The sequence below is a fragment of the Lathyrus oleraceus genome, chromosome 4 (genome assembly GCF_024323335.1).
Source record: "Lathyrus oleraceus cultivar Zhongwan6 chromosome 4, CAAS_Psat_ZW6_1.0, whole genome shotgun sequence".
NCBI lineage: Eukaryota > Viridiplantae > Streptophyta > Magnoliopsida > Fabales > Fabaceae > Lathyrus > Lathyrus oleraceus.
The window spans coordinates 407,989,359-408,009,141 of NC_066582.1; positions in this window are offsets into that span (position 1 = coordinate 407,989,359).

The following is a 19,783-nucleotide window of genomic DNA, read 5'->3' on the forward strand; positions in this document are numbered from 1 at the left end:
AAAATGAATTGTTTAAGTTGAGTGAATAATTGAATGCAATATGAACAAAAGGCATGGCAAAGTGGTCAAACCAAGGTCAACCGATGGCAGAGTTGTAATTAACTCCTTCACTAATCCAAACGACACAGTTTTGGGGAAGGAAATGAAATGTTCCTATTGGCTCTCAGCCAATGGAACAGTGCACGCAGCTAAAAAGCTCAAATTTCTGGTTTTTCACATAAACCCTTAGGGTTTCTAACAGCATGGCCAAGGCATTGCTCAATGTTATCATCATCATGAAACAAAACAAACAACAGCATGGCATTGGTATCATGTTCAGCTTCATCAATCAATCAAAACCAACAACAAATGAACAGCAACATGTAGCAATGATCATACAACAAACCAGCATCCATGACCAAATACAACAAACATCAACATGTGGATTTTATGAGCAAGTTCAAAACAGCAGCAAAGTATATTCATCATTGTTATCACAACAGCAATAGACCAAACATTCATGAGAAAATTCTGTGCATACTCATCATAACAGCAAGCATCATTCATCACTCAATGTTTAATCATCATCAAACTAATCAAAACAAACAACAGCATGGTATTGGTAATGTTCCTACTGCAACCAAACAACAGCATACAACAATGTTTCACATGGATTTTTCTGGGCAATGGTCAGGTTTGAACAGCAGGGCATTTGCTCATCATCATCATGTTATCATCATCATAAAACAAAAATCGAGCAAGCAATCACAACAGCATGGTAAGAACTTCATCATGCAGCACCAACCAATGAACAAAGCAAAACATGAATCATGGGAAATCTGGACAGAGCTAGGTTTAAACAGCAGCAAAATGCATTCATCATTCAATGTTCATCATCATCAAACCAAGCAAAACAAACACAGCACATAGACAGCATGGCATAGCAAGCAGCAGGTCCATACAATATCATGCAGAAGAGCAACAACCAAAGGCATTCGAAATTCTGGGCAGGAAAGGTTTGAACAACAGCAACATTCACCATCATCATTCAAACATCAATCACCAAATCATGAACAACAACATCCACAATAAAACATGGCCATGAGCATTTATCATCATGCACCCTAGCTAACAGCAAGACAACATAAGCATGAGGAATTTTTCTGGACAGAATTATGATTCAAGCATAACAGCAGGGCATTAGCAGCATCAATTTCATGTTTATGGTTCATCAACATCAAACAAATTTCAAGCACAAACCCACAATGTCATGGCCTTAATACTCATGTAGCAACATAATACAAACAAACTGAACATGAGTCAAATGGATTTCTGGGCAGAGTAGATTTAAACATGAACAGCATACATTCATCATCATTATGCAACTTGAAATTCGAAATGCCCAGAAATGCAAACTAAACACACTAACAGTTTCATCAAACACCAGGCAGCAAGAAAATAGCAGTGGTTTTCAATGAATCCACCACAAATGAGCAAATCGAAGGAACATAACTTCAAGCATGAAAAATGAAAACCATGTTTCTCTCAGCATAACCAACCATTTCAAGCAAATTAACATTCATTAGAATCAGCATCATGTAATCTATCTAAAGCGTATCATGGCATAGAGGATGAAGAGATCGAGATTTTTACTTGGTTGTGAAGAAATGGAGGAAGCAGTGGTATTCTGAGGTTGCTATGCTCGAACAGATGACCCTTGTGCTTTGCAATGTTGAATACTTGAAGAAGGTAGGTTCAAGAATGCTTGGAAAACCTCGCAGCTCCAACTGCCATTGTTGTGTGCTTTGAAGAACAGGACATGAAGGGAAGGTTCCAGTTGATAAATGGTGGTTCGAAAAGCTTCACAAGATGGGCTGGATGATGAAGGATGCAAGGCTTGCTCGAGTTTCTTCAAGGGTTTTGCCGAAATTGTTCAAATGCAAAAATGCAAGAAAGAGAATATGTGTTTTTCTGTTTGGTGGCTGTCAAAACTAGGGTTGCCATCCAGAAAAATGAGACTTAAATATCATGTGTTTAGGGTCTGCTAATGATGTGTTCAGCTGGTTTTTGTTTAATGACATGATTTGCAACTTTGCTAATTTTGTACCAAAGTGGATAATGGAGGTGCGTTTGCTGCTTGAGTGGGCTGTGAAATGCTGTAGAAGGACCAACATAATCGCTGCTTTTGGTCTGCTTTTGAATGCTGTCCTTGCTTGTACTTAATGAGACCATTTTGCACATTTTGCCAATTATGCACCTTTGCTAAAATTATGGTATAATGGTGATATGATCATGAATTTAAGCTTGGAACATGTCTCAAATATGATATGAAAGCAATCTCAATTGGCAAAATGGTGAAAAAAGTTTTAGTTCAAAAAGTCAGAGTTTGGTCAAACTTTGATTTTAAATGAAGAGGTCCAAAAATGCCATTTTGATTGGTAGGGTTTTAGTGAATGAAATTTATATTTTTGGAAAGAGGATGAAAAATGTGGTTTGTAGGAAAAAACCCCACCAAATTTGGCCTTATGGTTTGAGAGATATGGCTTGTTGAAGTTCAAAAATTGGTGAAAATGATTTGATCATATCTTGACAACCACACATGGGATTTGAGAGTTCTTGGACTTTTTGAAAATGGGAAGACAAGATCTTCAACTTTCATGTTGGGCAAAAATTCATTTGAAGCTTGTATCATGATGTAAGTTTGAGATCAAGAAGTTTCCATTTTTGGCAGTTGAAATTACAGGTCCACTTTCTATTTCTGGAAAATTTCTGATTGACTTGATTTTCTTCCATGATGAGGTTTGACATGATAGATGAGGTTTATACAAGCATGAATGAGCTCCTTCAGATCAATTCTATTCATCAAATCATTGATTAAATCAACAGTTGACCAAGTTTGACTTTTCTAGGGTTTTGGAGTGACTGAAGCACTTCTGACGAATTCCAAACCCTAATTCCTTGAGAACTTGACTTCAAATGATGTCATAAGTTGTATGAGCTCTTGATTACTGATTATGGTGCCCAAATTCTGCAAGAATGGCCACCATCCATTGCTTTGACTGACTGTTGACTGTCTTTGACCTAATTGTTTCATCTGCAATCAACAAGGTTAAACTGACAATATTTTTGTACTTTTTGGTTAGTAAACATATGAAAAGCAAGAATATACAAATGCAAAGTATGCTTGGTGATCAAGAAACTAACCACAAGGCAACCAACCCACTAGGAGGGGACAAAGGCATGCAATGATCCTTGAGGTTATGATATGAATGATATGGGCCATGAGGGATCTTAGGGCCCAAAATTGGGGTCTTACAGATGCCCCTATTTAAGGTCATTCTAGCCGGAGAAGTGAAGTTTAGAAATCTTCATCTCGACGCGGTAGAATGGGCTTAAATAACAGTAATGAGACAAATTTTGGTCCCTAAGAGACCTCATGATGCAAATGTATGCGTGCAAAAGACACAAACTCTGTGGGGAATATGATTCACACAGAAGAAAAGACGATCCATTGGAGTAATACACTCACCAGGAACAGAGACTCTAGCAAGACTCTATGGGGATAATAAAAGAAAAAGAAATGTGTGAACAACACACGACTCCAAACTGGGGAAAAGAATTCCAAAGGAAAATAAATCCATTGGAGAGACACAAGCTGACTCCTGAGGAGAAGCAAAAGGAAGTTCCACTGAGGGAAGCTACAAAGAAATGAGATGTTACCGGTATAAGGGTAACAAACAACAGGAAGGAACACCAAGGATACCGGGTTGTAGGTATGTAACAGGTGACCGACCAAAGACGTGAATTGGTGTGTGTTCCAAAACACTCATCATCCTGAAGAGAGCGAAAGCAAACTTGTTTATAGGATGGCTATTTGATTCTGTAAAGAATGCAAATCTTACCCTGAGGGGAAAGCAACAAAGAATTGACCCAAGAGTGAACGAGACATATTATTCATTACCGGCAGACCGTGAATAATATACTCGAAAGGAAAATTATCCTGAACCGGTTACTGGGTTGTTTATAGGATAAGATCCGAAATCGTGAATTGGTTTGTGTTCCAAAACACTCATCACCCTGAAGAAAGCTAGAACAGCAGACTTGTTTAAAGGATGGACAAAAAAACGTGAATTGGTGTGTGTTCCAAAACACTCATCATCCAAAACACGAATTGGTTAAAGGATGGCTATTCGATTCTACAGAGAATACGAATCTTGCTCAGTTGGGGAAAATCAACAAAGGATTCCAACTAAAGAGCGCATGAGATATATTATTCATTACCGGCAGACCGTGAATAATACACTCGCATGGCAAGAAACCCCAGGGATACCGGTTACTGGGTATATAATAGGTGATCTACCGAAAACGTGAATTGGATTTCACTTCCAAAACACTCATCATCCGAAAGGAGGGCTTGAAAAAGCAAATCGACTTACAGGATGGGTATTCGAATCCACAACGGGAAAACGAATCTTACTCAACTGGGGACACAAACCCAAAGAGTGCATGAGATACAATATCCATTACCGGCAGACCGTGGATAAGATACTCGCATGAGATATATTATCTATTACCGTCAGAACGTAGATAATAAACTCGCATGGTAAGAAACACCAGAGATACCGGTTACTGGGTATATAATAGGTGATCTACCGAAAACGTGAATTGGTTTTCACTTCCAAAACACTCATCATCCAAAACACAAACTGGTTAAAGGATGGATATTCGATTCTACAAAGAATACGAATCTTGCTCAGTTGGGGAAAATCAACAAAGGATTCCAACTAAAGAGCGCATGAGATATATTATTCATTACCGGCAGACTGTGAATAATACACTCGAAAGGAAAAGACACCAGAGATACCGGTTACTGGGTATATAATAGGTGACTATCCAAAACAGAGAGACGATCGATACCAAGCATACGGGTAAACGAAAGACAACTCAAAGGGATAAATTGCAAGCATCCGGCAATTATCCAACAACAAAGAAATATTCGACTCCGCAAAGGGAAATAACGAATCTTACTCGACTGGGGAAACACAAACGGTTTCGACTGAAGAGTGCATGAGATATATTATTCATTACCGGCAGACCGTGAATAATATACTCGCATGGAAGATTATCCACAACCAGTTACTGGGTTAATAAAGGATAAATCAACCGAAAAGAAAGGCATCGGGATACCAAACTAGGTATATAATGATAACCAATCAAAAGGAGCAACAGACATTACCAACAAAAAGGGTAAATGAAAGGTGAGCTGCTGAGGATAATTTGCAAGCATCCGGCAATTATCGACAGAAGACTAGCTGGGGATGCACTGGTAAACAACCAATGATCCGGGGAACAAATCACTAGCATACGGTGAAAAGACCCACTGGGGATAAAATTGCTAGCATACGGCAATTATCCACACAAAAACTTGCTAGGGATATAAGTGCTGATCTGAGCAACTTATACAAGCAAAAGGAAAATCATCATCAAATATTGAATGAAGATAACCACAAAATTAGGGTTTACATCTACCGAATACGGGGTAGAAGACCAAAAACTCCACGTGGGGATAGAACAAATCACAAATCCGCACGGGAAACCAAAAATAGGGTTATAACAAACCACGAACTGCTGAAGAGCAGGAAAATAGGATTTACAACTACCGGGTAGTAGGTAGAAAACCAAAACTCTGGCTGGAGAATAAAAGGTGTATAACCACAAATTCTGTTAAGAAAGCCAGGAAAAGTAGGACTTACAACTACCGGTTATGAGGGTAGAGGCCCAAAACACATTCCGCTGGGGAACAACCCACTGGGAAACACAAGATATTTGACAAATAGCCAATTCGGGAACGATCCGAAAAGACAGACTGAATCAAGACACGTCCTAATGAGGATATAACTCAAATAGGAAAATCCATCCCAATATATGTGTTGGGAGGAAACGGAAGAAACCATCATCCACGAGGGTATATCTCAGTGGGGAACTGCAGAAGGAAAGACAAACATTTTCTGCTTATGGGGCTGACTCTATATGGAGAGATTTTAAACACCAGACATCTGCTTGGGGAGATCTGTAAAGAGATCTATATCACCCGTTGCAGGAGACACGACAAACAAAAGATATATGGCAAGAAATGCGACATGAATATCTGAATGTTTATGAATATGCATGAATATGCGTGATTGATGTTTGATGAATGCTGACAAAACAGACAGTTCTAACACAAACAGGTTCAGGAACCAAAACGTCCGGTATTATACTTCCAGGGGAACAACCAGCTGGAGAGCCAATCTGCGGAGATCTACATGCTGTAAAGCAAAGATCTGCAAGTACTGCTGGAGAAGCAGCGGGTCAGAGATATCAGGAAACAACCCAATCGGGGTACAGAAAGTCACAACGGGCAGAGACAGCCACCAAGACGAATCTGTAGGGGAACAAGAGAAATCCCAAAGTATATCTGCAGGGAATCCCAGTGTCGACTGAGAAACAACAAATGCATAAGCACAAACTGCTGTAGAAGCAAATCCACACAACTCCACTGGGGGAGAATCCACTGAGGGAGAATGATATCATCCAAATAGAATCTAACTGCATAAGCAACTCTACTGGGGAAAAATGTCGGCTACTCTCTTGGGGAATAAACCACTGAGGGAGGACAGATCAAACAAGTATATTCTGCAACAAACCATTCCACTTGGGGAGAATATACAGCAAACTGATCACAACAAGTAGATTCTGCAATATAAGCCACTCTACTGGGGATCACAAACAGTCAGGAAATCAATCCGTTCACTGGAGGCTAGAGCCATCATCCGACCATATCGGGGGTTGAAGGAGTATTCAACTGGCGAAACTGCCACAACAAACAATCTGCAGGCTAGGCTGAGGAAAGGATGGTTATAATACTGGGATGTCAACCCAAATCAACCAACGAATAGGAAAATAAATCCTGCTCTGCTGAAGAGGATAACTCTGATGAAGAGATAGCAACAATTCCGTAGACGACTTCGCCGGGGAAAGGGTAACGTACCGGGTATCAAACCACTGACTTACCGAGTCTTCAAAAGAAAACGATCATGCTGAGGAAACAGACAATTCCGCTGGCAACACTGCATGGGGAAAAGCGGTAACAACTCCACTTGCAACCCTGGTGGGGATATCAATAACAGCTCTACTCGCGACTCCGAGGGGAGTATCAGTCAATGGCTATACTCATGACTGTGCTGAGGAGACAAATAAAGTCTGGGGCATACAACCCACTGGAGAAGGTGGCGGGGCATCAGGATGACAAACCATCAACCGCCGAAACTTCTCAAGAAAACACCCATGCTAGGGGAACTGCTGCTGGAGAAAAGCGAAGTCTTCAACAACAAATCACTTGCGACTGTATTGGGGAACAGCCCCAACAACAACTCTGTCTGAGGAACAACCTCAACAAAGATCTGAAGAAAGAAAATACAACCAAACCAGGAATATGAACCAATGTCTTACCTGTTGGAGATCATGTCACCCTCGGGAGAGCACTGAGATATTCTTGAGTATCTTTTCAATCTTGTGAATGTTCACTTTGTTTAGAACAAATTTTTTTTGAAAAATTTGATTTGTTTAAAACAATGACATTTTATCAATTTAAAACAATGCAAAACATTTGTTGAATTGAAACAAATAAGAGCGCAAATAATTGGATAAAAAGCTCAAATTGATTTGATAGAATGGTAGTCTGCAAATGGCAAGACTCCATAGATCTGTACAAATTTGAAATCAGTGATATATATTGGAAGAGGGCTACATTGAACATAATGATCCTTTCTCTACCAATTTGAATCTCGATGTATCCGAAGCTTCAGTTGACGACGAATCGAGAATCTTCTGACGAAATGACGACTGATGAACAGAAAGTCTTGTCAGGATGCAGTTACTTGCCAAATCCCTAATTTTTGCCTAGATTGCCCCAGAGTGAGGTACTCAATCTAGCGGGATGCAAATATTCTTCTTTTTTTCAGTCTCTAATTTTTTCCTGGATCACCCTTGCGGGTTCTCCACCGAGACGCTCATTTTTGCCTAAGCCGCCCTTTCGGGTATTCAACTTAGCGAGCTATTCTGTTTTTTTTCATTTGCATATACTTTTTTTTCTAGGCAAAGTATCTCTTAACTGCATCTGAATTCACAGGACGAGTGAAATCCTCCCCATCCATTGTTGTAAGCATCAAAGCTCCGCCTGAAAAGGCTCTCTTAACAACATATGGACCCTCGTAGTTTGGAGTCCACTTGCCCCTGGAATCGGGCGCGAAAGACAAAACTTTCTTGAGCACAAGGTCACCTTCTCGGAACACACGAGGCTTGACCTTCTTGTCGAATGCTTTCTTCATTCTCTGCTGATATAACTGACCATGGCACATGGCAGTTAAACGCTTCTCTTCGATCAAATTCAACTGGTCATAACGACTCTGAATCCATTCAGCATCAGTCAACTAGGGACTTTGAGGGTATAATTTTTCTTTTTTCCTTGGAAAAATCTTTGAAATTTTTTTCTGATTTTTGATTTTTTCATTCTTTTTCACCCTCTTTCTTCTTTCTTTTTTTCTTTGATTGATTTTTTTTGATTTTTTGTTTTGATTGCATTTGCAATGCCCCAGTTTGACTGTTTGCTGATTCTTATGATACAGCTGAATGAGCCTCTCTTGGGCTCAAGAAGGTGGGTAATCTCGTCAGGAATCCCCTTCAACATCATCTTCCTCTGCCTCAGATACAAGGACTTCAAGATTGGGAGATGGCGTTGGATCATTATGTTCAATGGGTTTAGAAATCCCTGCATAATGATTCTGGATAATGAAAAGCTTTGAATTTAAACAAGCAAATCAGTTATGCAGATGAAAAATGTTGTTTTTGTTTTTCATGGTTTTTTGTGATCACTGATTTCATAAAGAAAAGCAAAAAGTGAAAACAAATGGAAAAACAAATGTTTGACAATGCATTAATTGAATGAAAACATCATTGTATTAAATGCTGCCAACAATGTCATCACTTCTCCTTTTGGCATGGGAGAAGGGTTTTAAACAAAATGAACAAACCACGCTGATTTATGAATGACCGTAGGAACATCCACAGCGACCCAATTGTGGCAGACACCACCAGGAATAATAAAATTGTTCAAGTCTTCTGCATATACTTCTTCAATGATAGCAGCAACTTCCTCTTCTGCAGGTTGATCAGCATGGATGAATCCTCCACTCGTGAACAGACCTTGCTCGTTGCATGCCCCAGAACCATAGCCAATGCCAGCCCGGGATCGGTTATCTTCAAGTTCAAGCACTTTCCCTAAACCAGCAACTGCACCACATTCAATGGCCAGCTTAGCATCTCGGTAGGAAGTGAATGAAGGAGACTTCTTCTCGATTGGTTCATCAATAGATAAAGCTTGAAACTGAGTCCCAACTTCATCCTCAGCATCAATGTACGAGAAAGAAGACAGATTACTGACCAGGAGAGCCTTTTCTCCCCCCACTACAACCAATTTCTTGTTTTTGACAAACTTCAGCTTTTGGTGTAGGGTGGATGTCACGGCGCCAGCCTCGTGAATCCATGGTCTGCCCAAGAGACAGCTGTATGATGGGTGAATATCCATTACTTGAAAAGTGATCTGGAAATCACTTGGTCCAATCTTGATCGGGAGATCCACTTCCCCAATCACGGTCTTACGCGACCCATCAAAAGCTTTAACAACAACCCCACTCTGCCTCATAGGAGGACCTTGATATGACAGACGAGAGAGTGTGGATTTTGGCAACACATTCAGAGAAGATCCAGTGTCCACCAACACATTGGACATTGCATCAGATTTGCAATTCATAGAGATATGTAAAGCCATGTTGTGGTCTCTTCCCTCCTCAGGGAGATCAGCGTCACAAAAGCTCAGAGTGTTGCAAGCGGTAATATTTGCAACAATGCTATCAAATTGTTCCAGGGTGACGTCATGATCAACATACGCTAGGTCCAAGACTTTCTGCAGAGACTCCCGATGGGGTTCTGAATTCAACAACAGAGAAAGTATGGAAATCTTGGAGGGCGTGTGTAGAAGCTGGTCTACAATGTTGTACTCACTCTTTCTGATGAGCCTCAGCATCTCATCAGATTCTTCATCAACAGTGCCACTCGGGCCAACAGAAGAAACAGGAGTCTTTTGTACAGACGAGGAGGGTTTGGCGACATCAAGTGCCGGATTCTGAACATTCAAAGCATTCCCTACAGGGTGCACAACAGTGTCAGAAGGAACAGCCTTAGCAGGCGCAGAAAAGACACGACCACTGCGGGTCAATCCACTAACATCAGCGATAGTGGTCACGGAAGTGGAAGGCAAAGGTACTTCAACCCCATCCTGGACAGCAACAGGATTGTATCTGAAAGGTACAGCTTTATCAGATGAATAAGGCACAGGGCCCGCCGGTTTGATAATCAAAGAAGGTGAAGCCTTAGGCTTGTTGCTATTGTAGCGAATAACAACAGGCTCAGGCAATTTGAACACCGGGGAGATGACACTCACTTCGGGCTCAACAACATCAACATTGCGATTCTGGAGAATCTCAATGGTACCTTCATTCAACAGCATTTGCAATTCCTTGCGAACTTGGTCACAACCCAAACGATTGACCGAGCAGACGCGGCACTGGTCATGGTTATGCTCCAAATAACTGTGCTGACACAGCATTCTATGTAAATCAACCAACGACCGTCGGATATGGCTGACGTATTTAACCTTGTACTTCCCAAGGTCCTCCTGGATCATGTTTACAGACTTCCCATGCGAAGGCAAAGGGTTCCTGGTGACATTCGGATTGGAGTCTTCAAAACTCAGGATTCCACTTCTCATAAGGTCTTGAACCTTATTCTTCAGCGGGAAACAGTTCTCAACGTTGTGGCCCGGAGCACCGGAATGGTAGACACAATGCTGGTCTGGTTTGTACCACCATTGCGGATTGGCAGGAATAGCAGGAGGATCCCTGGGAGAAACCAACTTCCTCTCTAACAAGGAGGGATAAAGCTCTGCATATGTCATCGGAATAGGGTCGAAGCTGACCTTCTTCCTATCATAATTCATATTTGCTTGATTGGTTGTACTTCCACGAGGCTGGTAAGCCTGTTGCTGTGGACGCTGCTGTTGCTGGTATTGCGGTTGTGGATATTGCTGCTGATGCTGATACTGCTGAGCATTGTCCTTGAATACAGGCGCCACATGAGCCACCTGGTGCTGATGTCCGGCACGATGTGCAGGCTTCCTCTGAACAGAGGGTCTTCGATGCTTTGGCTGAGACTGCACAGCATGCGCTTCACCTTCTTTCCTCTTAAACGCTCCATACCGCTTAGAGGAAGAACCATCATCTTTTGCCAACCGTCCTTCGCGGACACCTTCTTCGAGACGCATCCCCATGTTCACCATCTCGGTGAAATCAGAGGGAGCGCTGGCCACCATTCTCTCATAGTAAAATGACCCAAGAGTCTTCAAAAAGATCTTGGTCATCTCTTTCTCTTCTAATGGTGGAGTGATTTGAGCTGCCAGCTCACGCCATCTCTGGGCGTACTCATTGAATGACTCTTTGTCCTTTTGTGACATAGACCTGAGTTGATCTCTGTCAGGCGCCATGTCAACGTTATATTTATATTGCTTGACGAAAGCTTCGCCAAGGTCATTGAAAGAGCGGATGTTGACGCTGTCCAGGCTCATGTACCACCGGAGAGCAGCACCAGACAAACTGTCTTGGAAGTAGTGGATCAAAAGTTGATCGTTGTCGGTCTGCGTGGACATCTTTCTGGCATACATGACTAAGTGTGCCAAAGGACAAGTGTTCCCTTTATACTTCTCAAAGTCTGGGACCTTGAATTTGACTGGTATTTTAACACCGGGAACTAGACAAAGTTCGGCTGCTGACTTGCCGAAGAGATCTTTGCCTCTAAGAGTTCTCAATTCCTTTCTCAGCTCGAGGAATTGGTCGTTCATTGCATCCATCTTTTCATGAACATCTGAGCCTTCAGAAGCTTCAGAGTGATAGATGGTGTCGTCTACCCTAGGCATGGTATGCACAACAGGAGGAACGGGTATAGGGACCGGGCTAGATGCCGGCATTTGAGCAAACGTAGGGGCTGGCAGATCAGGCATGAAGCCAGGAGGCATCCCCCAAGGAAAACCGGGAGGCATGGCATTAGGCTGGTGGGCACTGACAGGCACCGACGAAGTAGCTATCTCAGATATAACCGTCCGCTGAACGGGAGTTGCTGGCTGTTGAGCAGGCTGATTCTGAGCAGCAAGGAGTTGCTCCATCAATGCGCCAAGTCTGGCGACTTCATCTCTCAGACTCTGGTTCTCTTGTTCCAATTGCTCCATAATCCTTGCAGAGTTGACCCTCGTATAATACCGGTGAGTCAGCTTGTCTTCAAAATAAATGAAGAACAAAGGTTAGAACCGGAAGACCAGAAAAATGGGTACCTGTTTATGCAAGAATGATGCATGAAATGCTTTGTGCAAATGCTTTGTTTTCAAGGAACCCTTAGGGTATTTGCTTGCAATATTTTGAATATTTAAACATTTTAATTGCTCATGGAAAATATTTCATTCAAAATATTAAGACAAAGAAGTACAGCATTCTCTTAAATATTACAAAGAGAAAAGGTAAATAACATCCTATGGATCCCTATTAGCTCGGGATGCTGGAAGACGAGAAGTGCACAACTTCTTGATCTCTCTCTCATAGGCAGCCTCCATATCAGCTTTCTCCTTTGCAAGTTGATCATACTTCCTTTTCCAGAATTTGGATGACTGAGGAAGCAGAGAAGTCCAAGTGTCGTTTGGATCATCGATCACTCGGTGCTCGAGAAATTCAATCATAGCATCCTTCTCCTTGAGCTGCTGCAGCAATTCCTCTCTCTCGCGGATCCAGGCACGCGAAAGGTCTTCTTCTCTCAACTCCTCTACACGTTGGGTAGTAGGGGTTGAAGGCCCAGCCACATCCAACAGTGTAGGTCTTGGATGATCATATGGCATCAGATAGGTAGCAGCCCTCTGTCTGACCCAAGAGGTATATGGCTCCAAAGCAATGCAGTTCTTCGGGCCCAACTCATTCCTACTCTTTATGCGAATATTGTGCCAAGCGCGGACAAATCTGGCTTTCAGGCCTTGGGGATCTTTACCCTCCTGAAAGAATACACCTTCTAACAGAATGTTATGGGGTTTATCCTTTAGGGGGAACCCAAGCTGACGACGTGCAAGCGTAGGGTTGTAGCTGATCCCACCACATGTACCAAGAAGAGGCACATTGGGGAATTCACCACAAGAATCGATGATCTGAACGGTATCATACACGCGATCATACCAGGTGATATCATCATTGGTGAGAGACATGAGTCTCTGAGACCACCGTAGACATCCCTTGTTCTCCTTGAAAGCAACTGTCTGCGGCAAGTGCGAAATAAACCACTTGTACAGCAGGGGTAAACAGCAGACAATGACTCCTCCATTCTTCATATTCCTCAGATGCATGGAGACATATGCATCACCCAACAAGGTCGGAACTGGATTAAGAACTGAGAAGATCCTAATGGCGTTCATGTCCACGAACTTGTCGAAGTTGGGAAACAACACCAATCCATAGATGAGTAATACGAATAGAGCCTCAAAGGCATCCTCACTCATGGCCTTCCCATAAAAGGTAGCTTGGGCAATGAGGAACTCGGATGGAAAACCTTGAATTCCGCCTTTGGTAGTCAGATTAGCTCTAATCAGATCTTCATCTATGTGCAACAAGCTGGAAATCTCTCGAGCAGATGGAATACCCTCTAAGCCACTGAACGGCACTTGATCCAGAATAGGAATCCCAATAAGGTGAGAGTATTCTTCCAAAGTCGGCAGCAACTGGAAGTCCGGAAATAAGAAACAATGATAGAGCGGATCATAGAACTGAGCAAGAGTGCTCATCAATCCCTCATCCACCTGAGTAGTCAACAACGGCAGAAGCTTCCCATAGCGAGCCTTGAAACCCAAGGGATCTAATACATATGATGTCAGATTCCTTAACTCTTTTACATCGGGCTGCTTAAAGCTGTACTTCTTTGTATGCCTTTTCGGTCTTTCCATGTCTGAAAATTTTGCAAATAACCCTTTAAGTTCCTTGAAAATTTTCTTTTTGATGACATGAATGCGGATGAATGCGTGAATGCATGAATGCAACAAACACACTCAAGGATCAAGCAAAGCACACCAAACAAAGGTCGTGGGAAAGCTCTAGGTATCCCTAATATCAATCATCCATTTTGGTGGATTTAGGTTTTCACCTTATCGACACCCAAGTTCCATTGATATTAACGGTACATGAACCGGTTCAAACATTCTTAATATCAACCAGCCGCTTTGATGGATTTTAGGTTTTACACCTGATCCGGGATCCATTGATATTAACAATGCTTGAACGACTCAACCACGAATCACGGGTTTGTTGAGAGTCACGAGCATGGGGTCTCGGTTAAGAACCACCCAAAGGGAGTGTACTAGGGTTTAAACCTGCCAGACATGTTCTATCAGAGGTTCCCATAATCATCGTTCCATCTTTCGAATATTATCGGAGGAACGAATACTCGTATTCCAAGAATATTCTCAAGAGAAACTCCTATGAGTGTAGTATCACGTAACAATCGTATCAGAACTGACATCTGAACGACCTCCGCACTACGGTCCTAAAAATAGGCCAAGATGGGTTTGGTAAACTACGGTCCTTGGCTTCTACGGAACACGATTGAAAGAATAATGCCTAACCACAAATAACTTGTGTGACATTATTAGTTCAACATGACCTCCACCAAGTGAATGGGCTCGCAAGTCAACTGGCTAAGGACTACTCCACACCAGTCGACAAGACTATGCCATTCTCCTATCCTAGAGAGCACTCGAGTTCGGGTATAGAACTCATCTCACAGATCACCAAAGCACACAGCAAATGTATATCAAGCAATTCACACATTACAATCAATACAGTGATCCCAAATTGTACAAAAATATGTCAAATGACAAATAATAATATAGCACAACAAGGGTGAAAAGTAGGCAATACAACCAAGGATTCTGGTGAGGTTTCCCCAGCAGAGTCGCCACTTTTCTGTAGCGGTGTATTCGTCGCTATATGATCTATCGATTAAACCATAAGCTAGGAGATACAATGAAATTTCGAGTCGCCACCGCACTTTTATTTATCCAAAGGACTGGCTAAAAAGCGAACAAAAGCCTAAGAAGTTTTACACGTAGAAAACTAATAAAAAGATCAGAGATTCTGGGTAAGGGGTAAATTACGCAATGGGAAGGTGTTAGGCACCCATCACGTCCTAGGTACTCCTAGGGAGCCCTTTTCACACTTGTTATGCTAAATTGTTATTTGTTATGACAAAAATATTGTGCAAACATGATTGGGATGATGAGAAAAGAATATACAATTTTTATTGGGTTATTGGGTTTGAACGGATGAACCCGCTGCCTACGTACCTTCCATCAAAGGTAAGGATCAAAACGCCGTAGTTCGGCTAAAAGATTTCCAAAAGTTGGTGGATTCAGTTTTAAACACAAGCACTGAGGCTTTTCATTATCAATGGGAGAACACTCGACCAAAAACAACATCCACCATGTGAGGATAGCTTCGACGTACTAGAGGGGTTAGCCCTGTTTGAAGTACGGAAGTCTTACTGTCGACTCACTAAGGATAGGCAAGATTTACATCAACCACAAAGATAATTGAAACCTATGGCTAATGTGAAAAGATTAATGGACAAAGCCAAAACAAGTGAATGAGTGGAGTTAATTGATTATGATTGTGAAAATGAAATCAAAGTATGATTAGGATTGATTCAAAGAAGTATTATGAAAATGGAGTTTGAAAAAAGAGGTCAAGGACTTGGGTCCAGGTTTTTAGTTTGAAAACATGAAGAAGTTTGCACAACACTTATGTCAAATTTGAAAAGTAAAGTGTGAAAAAGTCTAGGACATAATGAATGATGAATGGATGGAGATGGATTGTAAAACTTCTTAGAAGGTTCACTTCTTGAAATCATATAGCAGATGATTCAAGTGTGTCCTTTGGAATAGCAATGAATAATAATAAACAAACAAAGCAAAGAAAGGCGGATATCGGATGCCAATCAATGGTCTTATACCAATCTCCTAAAACAAAATGGGATATCAGAAGCCACTCAATGGACTTACACTAATCTCCTCAAAAGAAAAACAAAGATGAGAAATGGAATGTGGAAGTCAACTGCCAATCTGTCTGGACTTAGGTTAACCCCACAGTATGCTCATAGGAATACCAATGCCACGTTGCAGGGACTTACAAGGATCCTCACATACAAGAACAATGCAACATGAGATGATGAGAAAGCAAATGCCAACTTGCAGGGACTTACAATTGCAATTTCTCATACAACCAACAAAACAGATTATGATCACAGGAAAACAGATGCCAACTTGCAGGGACTTATAACTGTATCCTCACATACAATCAAACAGATCAAATTATGATCACAGGATAACAGATGCCAACTTACAGGGACTTATAACTGTATCCTCACATACAAACAGATAAACAGAAGATATGAGTGACCAATGAGGTCTTACACTCTATCCTTCCATATCATAGGAGCAAATGCCAAAGCAATGGACTTACAATTGTCCTCAATGGGTAAACAACAATAACAAAAGTCTCACAGACAAATGATATGATCATGCACTAATGGCAATTGATGATGATGATAGATGCATAACATACAGGCAAACAAGTGCATATGAAGCAGACAATCAATCAATGAATATCAGACAGCACACTCTATAGCCAAAACAATGGGGGCTCACACAAGAGGGTTTGACTTTGAAAGTCCACTGTAATAGGTGAAGGTCGCTCTTAACCTTGCCATTGAGAGGCTAAGGTGAAGCAGATGAAAAGGAAATGAGGGGTGTGCCTCATTGCTTCTATCCCTGATCAGGGAGAGCATCAAAGAAAGTGTGGGAGTTCAGAAAGTAGGAACTCTCTCCACATTATTGACTCGATTAGATCTTGGGTTTTTATCTCAATGCTTCAACCATGTAATGGGAGCAAAGAGAGGACACACTGAATAGTGGGGGATAGATTGCTTATCCCTACCTTCCACCAATTGCCTCAAATGAGGACTTTTCCTGCTTAGGACAAATTTAAACAAACACAGGCATTGCCTCTTAAGGAGGACTTCAGACAGTTTGCACGGTCAAATAACAGACCGGGTCTCCAGACTACATGAAGAAGAAAGGTTTATACCTCAAAGAAAATGCTAAAAAGCAAAGCAAGCAACTAAAGCAACTAAAGTGTACCTGAAAAAGTCAAACTCATTAGTAAACAAGTCAACAATCAAAATCAAAAGAAAATGAACCAATAGTCAACCACAGAGGGACTAATTGTGCAAGGCACAAAGACTCAAGCATATGAGTCACCTACAAAACAAAGGTTAGAACATTAAACAATCAAACTCAAGCACATTAGAATGATCCTCAAGGCATTGGTGCTTAACCTGAAACAGATGAACTCAACATAAGCTTAGAAGACCACTAGGACTAGCCTAGGGTCAAAGATGAAAGAAAAAAGTCAAGGCAGCAAGGAAAAGTCAACCCAAACCAAGTTTAAACATTCAAGAAGCATTCTCAATTGTATTCATAATCAAATCATGCATCATTGTCATTTGTAAACCAAAGAAGTCAAAACATGGCAATAGGAAGCACAGATAGGTCAACAGCAAGACCTCATCCAAAAGTCAACTCAAACAATCTCAAAAATTATGAAATAAATCACACTCAATCCTAACATCTAACATGGTAGACATGTAAAATTTCATGGCATTTGGATGAGAGGAAGGCAGTAAAGTAAAATCATGAAGTCAAACTAAATTCAAGTAAGCATGGTGAAAGTCAACAAGCATGGGTCAACTTCAAAAAAACATATCAATTTGAAAACAGAAGAGAAATGAATGAGATTAACACCAATGCAAAGCTTGAGATGTCTAGTTATCACATATGAAATTTCATGAACATACAATAAGATTTGAGAATTTCATAAAGGATTTGGCAATATGTATCACATAAAGTCAACAAATGACAAAGCATGGAAGAAAATTCTCAATCAAATGGAAAACAGCAAGATTAATTCCAAGAAAATTCATACACAAACCAGACATGTGATAGATGATTCATGCAAAATTTGAGGTCATTTGGATGTAAGGAAGCATGTGAACAAAAATTGGGAAAATGCATATCATTCATGTAGCACCAAATGTAACACATAACTTCAAAAAATCAAAGCTCTCAATCCACAAATGATAAATGCACAAACTTTATATGGAAATGAAGGTCAATGTGTCTAGTTTCACCACAAAAAATTTCAAGCTCATTGGATGCAACATGAGTATTTCACAAAAGGAATGGCACAATGTGTCATTTTGGCATACATGTTGAAAAAACAATTATCATTTAAAATCCAGCCAATGAAAAATTAATTAAAATTCACAATAAAAAACTAGACACATTCATGAACATGATGGAAAAAATTGCATGATTTTTGGATAAAAATTGAATTAAAAATGAATTGTTTAAGTTGAGTGAATAATTGAATGCAATATGAACAAAAGGCATGGCAAAGTGGTCAAACCAAGGTCAACCGATGGCAGAGTTGTAATTAACTCCTTCACTAATCCAAACGACACAGTTTTGGGGAAGGAAATGAAATGTTCCTATTGGCTCTCAGCCAATGGAACAGTGCACGCAGCTAAAAAGCTCAAATTTCTGGTTTTTCACATAAACCCTTAGGGTTTCTAACAGCATGGCCAAGGCATTGCTCAATGTTATCATCATCATGAAACAAAACAAACAACAGCATGGCATTGGTATCATGTTCAGCTTCATCAATCAATCAAAACCAACAACAAATGAACAGCAACATGTAGCAATGATCATACAACAAACCAGCATCCATGACCAAATACAACAAACATCAACATGTGGATTTTATGAGCAAGTTCAAAACAGCAGCAAAGTATATTCATCATTGTTATCACAACAGCAATAGACCAAACATTCATGAGAAAATTCTGTGCATACTCATCATAACAGCAAGCATCATTCATCACTCAATGTTTAATCATCATCAAACTAATCAAAACAAACAACAGCATGGTATTGGTAATGTTCCTACTGCAACCAAACAACAGCATACAACAATGTTTCACATGGATTTTTCTGGGCAATGGTCAGGTTTGAACAGCAGGGCATTTGCTCATCATCATCATGTTATCATCATCATAAAACAAAAATCGAGCAAGCAATCACAACAGCATGGTAAGAACTTCATCATGCAGCACCAACCAATGAACAAAGCAAAACATGAATCATGGGAAATCTGGACAGAGCTAGGTTTAAACAGCAGCAAAATGCATTCATCATTCAATGTTCATCATCATCAAACCAAGCAAAACAAACACAGCACATAGACAGCATGGCATAGCAAGCAGCAGGTCCATACAATATCATGCAGAAGAGCAACAACCAAAGGCATTCGAAATTCTGGGCAGGAAAGGTTTGAACAACAGCAACATTCACCATCATCATTCAAACATCAATCACCAAATCATGAACAACAACATCCACAATAAAACATGGCCATGAGCATTTATCATCATGCACCCTAGCTAACAGCAAGACAACATAAGCATGAGGAATTTTTCTGGACAGAATTATGATTCAAGCATAACAGCAGGGCAT